This window comes from Cupressus sempervirens, chromosome 3 (assembly GCF_028749045.1).
Source record: "Cupressus sempervirens isolate cs-2001-9-10 chromosome 3, ASM2874904v1, whole genome shotgun sequence".
In the NCBI taxonomy this organism is placed as follows: Eukaryota; Viridiplantae; Streptophyta; class Pinopsida; order Cupressales; family Cupressaceae; genus Cupressus; species Cupressus sempervirens.
Window position 1 is genome coordinate 322,208,747 of NC_143120.1, and position 11,122 is coordinate 322,219,868.

The window sequence follows — 11,122 nt, forward strand, 5'->3', positions numbered from 1 at the left end:
CATCATATGAGCCCAAAGGAATTGCATACAAGTTGACATTTTTTTGAAAGCCAAGGAGTTCCAACTCATTAAAAAATAAGCATTTCTCTACCCTACATTTAGCCCTATTACCATACTTTGCAATCCAAGGTTCAACCATAAAACCAGCCCTAACAAGTATCTTAGCTACTATTTTAGGACCTAAAAAGCATTCAGTAGCACCAATATATATAAGTATAGAAATAGGATAACCCAAAAGTGTATGAATCATCTATATAGGAGTGGCCTGATAATCTACTTGTGTATGATGAACTACAACATTAATGTGGTGTTGTGGTGGAAATTCCTCCCTGTCCAATTGTTGTGGATACTTAGTAGCAAAATAGTTACCGCCACATATGAAACATCCGTTCCTAGGGCCTCTCCTATCATCATTACTATTTTGATCACCCCTGTTGTTTCTATTCCTTCCATTTTCATTTCTATTCCTTTGGTTCTTGTTGCTATTCCAATTTTGCTTGTTTCTATTCCTATCAAAATTATCCTGTCCCTTTTGCTTCATGATTTTGATTTGTTGTTTCTTTCCATTTCCCTTTTCTCAATCATCCTAATAAATCCTATTATCCTGATATGACCTGTTATATTAGAACTTCCTTTTATAGTTCTGGTTGGAGGATTTGGACAAGGAAGCATCCTTCAGTCTCTATTCTTGCTTAAGGACCTTACGTAGTGCAAAATCCATGGTCTCAGGTTCCTACATTTCAACTTAGGTTCCTACATTTCAACCTCACTTTATATCTCAAGTCTTAAACCCATCACAAATTTTTGGGTTCTAAATAGTTCATCATGCTGTTACTAAGGAACATACTTCACCAAATGACAAAAGGGCTCATGATACCATGTGATGTTCATGTTCCCTTGAGCTAGCTTGAAGAACTTTAATGATTTCTTGTAATAGAATAGTCGAGGTAACCATGATTTTTGGAAGAGCTAAAAAAACTCTTCCCAAGTTATCTCCCCATGTTTAAATTTATTTTTAGCCATCATGTTTTCCAACCAAGTAGCTGCCTCACCCATTAGCTGAAATGTAGCCCAAACTACTCTAGATTTCCCTATATAGTTTCATACTAGTAAGTAATTCTCCATGCTAGTAATCCATGTCTAAACATCTTCCCTAGAAGCTCTACCATGAAATGTAGGTAGTGTCACCTTCTTGAGATCTTTTCTCAAGTTAGTTGCTATCTGCACCCTATCAATATTAATGAGAGAAACCCGACGGTCAGCTTCTGCCTTCTGCTCTACCTTAGATCTCTTAAGAGCCTCAACCAACTACTCATCCTCACATTTCTTCTTCAGTTCCTCTTCTTTCTTACACAATGATTAAGAGAATTAATCTTCATCATGCTTCCTTGCCTCTTCTTTAGCATGCCAACCTTGAGTCTCATGCTCTAGGTTACCCATCCTTTGGACTTTTTCCTATAACAAAGCCCCCTATTGGGTCAACAATGCCAATACATGATCTAACCTCTCATTAGGTTCCCCAATTTGTGTACCACTACTAGACCCAACTCTATAGTTAGCTCTTGTGTCCATGATGATAACTCAAACACCTAACACACGTTGACACAAGTTAGCATAGTAGTCCAAGGGCCTAGGGTTTAAACTTGGATCTGATACCATATGTAAGAACCATGTCCTAATCAAATATGCCACATCATATGAGATAAAAAAAAAATGCAGAAAAAGAGTCCAATCACAACCAACATTGAAAAGTCAAAACTCATCATTATCCATTAACTAAGTAAATGATACAATTAGTTTACTAATAAATTCAACATAACATTAAATTATGGATTTTATCATAAGAACATTACATCATATGACCTATGGGTAAAATACAATGTATATACATCACTTGTCCACCATGTACATGAGCAATAGTACATTACCAAATTTTAAGTTTTCAATATATGATAATCAAAATTACATTAATTGTTTGATACTGTACATCATCACCAAGATGAAGATACAAGATCATAAGGTAGATTCTGAAACTTGACAAGTGTCCTGAAAGTGTATCTAGTCTCCAAAGCCATCAAATGTTAGCCATCTACTATCTCAGATGGGAGTGTGGACTAGATGCTTTTAATTTACCAACCACAAAGTGTTTACTCCTCTAAGATTCTTCCTAACATGAAGAATATGTCGACCCTAGTATGAGAAGCCTAGCTTTTGGAACAAGATGGATTAGATGCAGCTGTGAAACATATTACATCAACCCATGTGCCTAGTAGCCAAATCATGGAATGTGATACGAAAAAGAAAAGGAAACTACACATCTACCCATATGTAGTGAAAGAAAACAAGTGCAACATTTCTACCCACATGTACATTTCTTTAATCTATGCATATCTACACATATGCAAAAATAGAAATAAGTATAGTCGGGTAAAAGCACAAACCCGTGTCACCTTTTTACAAATGAAAAGGCTAACAAAAGTATAGTTGTTCACCTTCAATGACATAAAATTGGTATTATTATTTAGAATTTTAAAATGAAGTAAACTAATGAAGTGTGTAGAAATCAATGAAGTTTAGGATTATTATTTTTAATAATTATTTGGAATAAGAAATTATATATTTTCCTATTTTTTAAATATAACTTTTAGTTACTAAAAAATGCTGGAAATTAGGGGTCTAGTTCCAGCCACAAAACTACATGGGAATAAACTTATTTCCCTTTGATCTTAGATTATGTTATAGATAACATATGTAGCTAGAACAATCAAAAGTAAAAATTGACTATAGACCTATATTTTCTATTTTATCATGATTCAAATTTCAACTTATTCAAATTGATAGTTTTCATCTCCCACCACATTTTTCAAAATAAATATATTCCAACCAAAAGAAAAATTATAGATTCTAAAAGAGGACTCTCTCCTCTAGAATGTAATATAATTTTTTAATTTTTTTAATATGATTTAGTATTTTTTCTTTCTCAAAATTGACATCTTCTCAAGTGTTAAAATACATACTTGTAGAATTTTTTAATTATAATATACTAAATCTAATTAAAATTCTATGAACTCTATATGAGAATATTCTTGAATTTGAGCTCTTTAAAATGATGTTTAAATGTTATTAAAAAAATATCATAACAAATAGTAAGAGTTATTAAAATGTCAGTTTTATGAAATAATTGTATTTTTCTAGTAATTGGATACTAACTAGTATAAAGCATGCATTTAATAGACATTTCTAATTGGAAAAGTGTGAGACCATATATAACTTAGCTAGGACAAATTTATCAAGATCATATGTTTGAACATTTTTTTTTTATAGATAGAAATACTCAAATTCAATCGTTTTGATAAGTCAACCTTAAAGGTGATGCAACTTTGTACTTTTACCCAGTCACATACATATGCTAATGTTAGAAAACATCATACTTAAATCTAGTAATAAATGGCTTGGCCAAGCACTGAATTTTTCATCATTACTAAAAAGGAGAGATAAAACATCATGAATCCTACTTTTCAGAATTATGATAGGTTGAGAGAAGAAAAACGCAAAGCATCCATTGCCACCCTCCCTTTTTTCCACATTACACCCTTCCATAAAATAGAAAACATCCAACACTTAGGACAACATGGAACCATCAAAAAAAAAAAAAAAAAAAGATTATACATATCCCATTCTACATCTAAATATAATTCTAAGACTGATAGTTTTCTAATGGTACGAAAGATGAAACAATATGGAAAATCTAATAATTGGATTCTCAACCAGTCAACACCATCAATTAGATTTAAATAATTTAACCTAGGGGACAACATCATCATGCTTTTACTTTATTGAAATATTTCCCAAACACTTGCTTCTACATTATTTTCCAAACTCATGTTTTTACACATCAAAGTGACTCATACAAATATTTTTATATAATTCCTAGAATTTAACAACACATACAACTAGCTAGTTATAGTTTTTCTACTTGTTTAAAGAAGGCCTAAATTCAAAGCGTCTACACTTTCTGAGTTTAAGTTAAAAAAAATTGAAAATCAACGAACACGATATTTAATTAATGTGTCTGAAAACATAAATTAGAGTATTGAAGATTTCTATTCTAGAATCTTGATATAACACAAACACAACTGTAAAACTGTCAATGATTCCAAGCAACTAAACTAGTTAATCCTTACTAAAATTTTAAATAGAACAAGAAATTAAGAGGATACCAATCTTCTATGAAATAAGGCACACAATTTAATGTTTTCTAGTTAAAGAACATCCAATTTATTTTACCTACAATCCATCTATCAACTTAAAAGGCTTAGAAACACAATTACAGCTTTTAAAAGGCTGAAAAGTGGAAGACCCTTTAGTATCCATAGGTGTTAGACTATAATATTTCAAGATAAATAAATAAAAAATAGCCATTTAAGAAGTTGTTCTATCTCAACGTACTTTATGATTTGTAATGAGAATTCAAAAAGAAATGGGGTACCATAATGTCATTAACTACAAGGAGCAAAAAGAGAATGTTCTTAACCTGATGTTAGCATACACAACCTCTTTAGAATTTAGTTTATAACCCTAATGCAACAAAGTAAAGATGCCCAACTTTACACATAGTGGAGTCTAACAATTGTATCATCCTCAATGGTTAATATATGTGTGGCAACCCCAATTAAAATACTATAAAAAAAAATAATGGAAGCCCAAAAAAATATATATTCCATTCCTTTGGTAGTCTAAGGAATCTATTACAGTTGGTTGTATCATGGTGGGACTCAAGCATAGAACCAAGTAAGGTTTACAAGATAATCTTTGTTATGGGATGATCCATTAACAGTCTCCTATTGGTTTAAGACAATAAATAACTTCATATATATCAACCAACTAGTAGAAAAAACACTATCCCAAGCACACTCACTTATACATTTAAACGATTTATGAAAGGAGAACAATAACTAGTTGGATTAATATGTCTCTCAAATCAAGTCCAAACTAGGGAATACCCTTAGCTAGATTTTTAATATTCTATTTCTCTACCTACAAAGAAATACTAAATAGGTTTTAATGACACTGAACTTATAAAAATTACTAAGTAAAACAACAAATGAAATCCAGCTTGGTATAAAATACAAAGCTATTGACTAGAAAAAATTTGATAAGTTTCATGCCCAAGAAGTCAAGATAAGATATTCTTTCAACTTTTTCAAGCAAGAAGAGTTAGTAAGGAACCTGGAGAAGACGTGTATTACAGTCAAAACTTTTTCTCCACCTCCCACTGTTGCTCTGTTCTCCTTCAACTTTCATTGCTACTCTTTGTTCTCCTCCAACTTCCACTGTTGTCCCCTTCAAGCTTTAGGTTGTATCATAAATTATTGTCCCCCCACTCCCCTACATAACTGCCTCCAAAACCTTCCTCAATTCCCTCCTTCCACTTCTCACTATCTATTAGTTGGGAAACTCATTCGGTAAGGAATTAAATGACCAATAAAAAGAATCATGGTGCTCAAAGTAAAGGAAAGAAAATACTACCTTAACCCTTCTTATTATTATTATTTATTATCAACAACAATAAAAAATAGTTACATGCTTTGTTTAATCTCTACATGATCTTTTGTGTTTGCATAATTTTTATTTTACCAAACATCATATAACAAAGGAGAATACCTTAAACAAGCACATTCCTCATATACCATTTCAAACAAGTAATTAGAAATTACTTCTATTTGATCATATTGTAAAGAATATTTAAAAAAAAATACAATGTCGCATTAAATCAAATCATCATAAACACTAATTGTGTATGTATGTGTGGCTGTGAGACCATTTGATGCATCCCCTTCTAAGAGGATAATCCTATCTACCTCAACCACACTCTCATCACGGTGAATCTTGCATCCACTCAAATAATTGTAACTAGGATTGAGTTAGTATTCATTAAAGAGATAATTAAAATAACATCGTGAGCATCATAATAACAATATAATAATACATTCATCAATATCCACAATGCATCCTCATCATACAACATATCTCATTATCTCAATCATCATAATATAACTTATAACATTATTATGTTTAACATTAGAATTGATGTAACCAAGACTTTTCAATGCATTAATTATCTATTTAATCACACTAATTAACACATCATAATGCAGTAGTTAACTTAACCATTAATTAATCCAAGTTCACATCAAGGTTTGACCAAGTCAAAATCAACAAGATTACCACATAATAGTCATATAAACAAAAATGAGGAAGGTCGCAAGATGGAATGTGAGATATCACCTCACATACTACTCAACAACAAAGGGTTAAAGATAATCTATTTGATAGCATGTTGTATATATTCATAGCTATGTACTAGTTTGATAGGAGGGCATCTATTTAAAATATATGCATCCAATTGGAATAATTTTTTTTAAAACAACTACTAAATCTAAACTCGACTAAACACACAAAAGAACCCTTGTAGAAAACACAGTAACATGATGTAACATGTACAAAAAGGATATACTTCCAAATTCTAGCCCCCACAAACATGGTTGATGGATGGAATGAAAGAGAGAAAAGAAAATGTGAATGTGGAAATCAATGCACCTATATTACCAAATTAGCTAATGGAGTAGGTCGACCCCCAAACCTATCATTTGTACACTTGCACCCTACCCAAGTATAAGAATTAGTTTTAATTCCATGGAGAAATGATGAAGTAGTTATTTTATGATTTCTTTCTAATTATGTTGCTAAATTAATAAATTGTGTTAATGATCAAGAGTATTATTTTTTTGTAAGAAGTTTTGTGTTCATTAATCCATTGAGTCTCAAGTCTTTTTAAGGAAATATTTCTTTTCTAGGATTATTCACTATCTAAAAGAACCTTGATATCAAATTTATTATGTGAATTCTAAGGAGGGGCATCATAATCCTATTGGGATGTACTATGATTGCAAAATAACTTGTAGGTAACTCTACTTAATTTTTTCATGTTGTTGATATTGAATCTATAGTAAACCATCTCTAATAATATTGTTAAAGATCTTCTAATATCTTACTAGATGTGTGTTCTGTCTAGATCACAATCTTGACTATCCTAAGAATATTCCATTGGAACATATATAGTTAAAAGAAAAGATTGAGAGTGTTCTTATTATTCAATTCTTCTTCTTTTGATAGCCTAATAAACATATGAGAGTATGATGAATAGAAAAAGAGTATGCTCAAGTTTACAAGTATTGTTTTAATCCTTTGAGGTCTTAAATAATTTTTATATGTCCTTGTTGTTGTATGTCGTGTTCTATTTATGTATGATTCAATAATATAGTATTATTATCATGCCTAATATCACTAAATCATATTATTATAATAAATCACATGGAACCATAATTGTTGCATCGTGGAGATGTTTGGCAATGATGCCTTGTAATAGTTTAATACAATTTATTTTATATTATATATATATATATATATATATATATATATAGTTAATAACTGGGACAATAGTAGGCACACTTTAGATGCCTTAGTTCTTAGTTGTCCCATCTTACAATTCTCAATTGAGTGATATTCGCTCATTAGACCATCCTTGGTATCTTTCAGGAAATTATTTGTCATAGATTGGAGGCTTTGAGGTACATACCTTGATCTGTGTTATAGAATGGTTTCAAAAAAATAAACACTAGTTGTAGACTCTACATCAATGATACTAGTTTATCAAAAAGAAAAGTGGAGTTAGCTCTTACAGAATACCAAACAAATGTTTGAGAATCTCTATCAATTTTAGCATCTATTTTCATGGATTTTTTATCCTCATATATTATTTTATACAAGTTTTCATTGTTGGAAACAACAACAAGGATGGTATAAAACTTTTATTTGAGACTAACTAGGGAATATCCATGTGTTTATAGCTTGAAAAATTGTAAGATTTATACTTGAAAATCAATCAGTTATTTCAATAATTCAAAGCATTCCTAATTGATATCTCAAAGCTTTGATTATTTTTGAGCAAGATCTTCTTTTAAGAAAGTTTAATTCTCTTGAATGGATGAAATATTGAAACTTCTTGAACCATTCTTTTCAATTATTGCATCTAATTTTCCTATTCCTACCTAATCTAATCTAGTGGAATCTTGAATACATTCCCACAACCTCTAAGAAACCATCTATCAAATATACCTTTGACATAGTCAACTTTTTTTCAATGATGGACAATTTGGTAGTTGTTCGAGAACACATGACTCTAGAAGCCTTAAGCTCATTGGTTCTCTTCATGAATGTATCTTATAGAATATTATTTACTAAGTGATTTACTTAATATGATTTCTCCAAATTCTCTTCCCTAATATCAACTTCCAATTTCACTTGAACTAGTGTAGCAAGCCCACAGATGAAAATGATAAGGAAGATGACTAAGGGTGCATAATTATCACATGTTTAGAAATATGACATCATAAAATTTTGGAACCTATAAGTTGATTGTTTTATGATTTCTATTTTGATTCATGAACTAACACCCTTACTAAGAAATTTCCTTAATTTGATTTGTCCAAACTCCCTTCTAATATTATCTACCTCCAATTTCACTTGAGCCAAGCAGGCCCACGAATGAAAATGGTGAGTGTTAGGAAAGCTATTTGCAAAAAACTCCTTTGAAATGCCAATTCACACGAGAAATATAAAAGGTTGTAAATCTACTTTAGAACATTGATATGCATAGGAAAAATGAGAACATTGAAAAATAAATGCACACAAGACAAACACAGGAGACCAAATTTAATCCCTTTCGGGAAAAACCCACCACCCAAAACCCCCCAAAATTTTTTTTAATATAGTAAACAAATTACATACAAAAAAATCTATTTTTTGGATAGGCTCGTAGGCTTAGATTGTATTATAATCAACCTGAATTTTACCATTTCAGCCGATTTAGCCTAACAAATACTACAGACATTACATTTTTTTTTGTGCCATTCTCATGTCATTATCAAGATATGATTAATTAGTGAAGAGCACAATGAAAATATTAGTCTTCCTTATAGATAGATAAGAAATAATAATAATTTTTTTAAAGCAAATGAAATAAATATCTTAATTATTCTATTTTAAAAATTATTAGAATTTTTTCTTTTCAATAATATATTTAATATTTATAATTATTAATGACTTATAAAAAATAAAATTAAGAATCAATACTAACTAAATATATTATATTATAAATATCTTTATAAAATATTAATTATAAAATATTTTAAATTTAAAAATGTTAACAATGAAATCTTTTGTAAATTTTGCTTCTGGATTTGATTGTGTTTGTTTTTTAGCATCAACGTTTTGGATCACACTCTGTGATACTATTTCATTCTTGCATCCTCTCATCTTGATGATGGATCACAGAATGTGATCCGAAATGTTGATGCTAAAAAAAAAACACAATCAAATCTAGAAGCAAAATTTACAGTCTAATGGATTGTGGAAATCTAATAAGATTGAATGATATGCTTTATATAAAACGTTGTCTCGAAATTCATTTTGATTTTTGATATTAATCATTTTTTTGTCTGCACTTCTAAATTAATTTGGAGAACATGTGGAAGGTTACTATTTTACAAATATGCACATTTGAGAAAAAGAGGATTTTACTGGTTTCAAGGCTTAAGATTTTAGGGATTTCAAGGCTTACAATTTATTTAGAAAAATAAAATTTTAGGACACTTCTTCTAATTGTATGTGATGTAGAGTTTAGATGCTCTCCATAGATAGTAAAGCTTAGACCTCTGGTAGAAGACCATTTGTTTGGATCTGTCATTGCGTCCCTCTACATTCCACAATATTGTTAGATGTTTGCATTGTCAAACGTGAACCTCACATTTTAGGGTTGATGCTGCATCAATTTTTTCTCAGTTATGTGAAATTCCTGACTTCCAAAATATTGTTAATGTAATTATTTAAGACAAAAGGCTACCAAAGAAACAATATGAACATGCATAATTTAATAAATGAATAAATTGATTCAGTTACAAGGTGAAGTCTTCCATGTATTTTGGATAAACTCCCATGCTTTCAAATTGATCAAATAAAGATTTAAATCTATGATGTTCAACTATGAGCTTCACTCATAGGACTCATCATTAGTCTACGAGATTCCTGTAACATGATAAATTTAAATATAATTAAAGCTTGTATTACGTGACAAATTTCAGCTATTCCCTAAACATTGCCACCATGACAATCTCGCACCAACCAGAAGATTTTCAAGTGTTGTATTTTTCTGGTTCTGAAGTATTTTGTGTGAGAAATATCAGTTAAAATTTAAACTTAAAACTGCAACCCTAACCTTAAAAATTTTTCTTGACACTCACAATTGCCAAGTGCCAATTTTGCTCGGCACATGAATGTGCCAAGTGGCAGGTTGCTCGGCACTTGAAGAAAAGTGCTCGGCACAGGAAGGTGTCGAGAGCCAAGAATTACTCGACACTTGCTCGACACTTGAAGGTGCCGAGTGATAGGAAACAGGTGCCGAGTGAACTTGGCAAAAAGAGAAGCTCGACAAAAAATGCTGAGTATGCTCGGCTCACAAAAAAATGCTCAGCAACAATAGATGCCGAGTGAGCTCGGCTCCAACTGGAAAAATTATAACTTAAGAAAATTCAACGTGAATGCTTTTACCATTAAAACCAGAGAGCCGAGCTTTGACCTTTCAACCAAACTTGTCAAATGAAATGAATAAAAGATGAAGAACAATAGATTAAGTATGCTATTTGCTTTCTATTCAATCTTTCACTAAACTATTACAAAATCTGGGAGCATTTGGCTTCAACCAGAAAACCCTAAAATAACCCTAAATTGATAATACTTCAAACTTCAAACAACTTTAAAATTTGCAGCTCTAATGGCTACATACATGAATGTATGGAGCAATCATTGCTTCAACAAGATAAATTCAAACAACAAACTTACAGAGTGAACAAGGAACCACGTGCAACTACAGGCACAAACTTCCTTCCTTCTTCCTTCTCTGCTCAACTCTGTAACTTCTCTCTAATCTGCTTGATCTCACTAAATCGAATGAATGTTGAAACATTCCTTTTATTATATTCTTCCTTTCCCTCTCAACATTCAA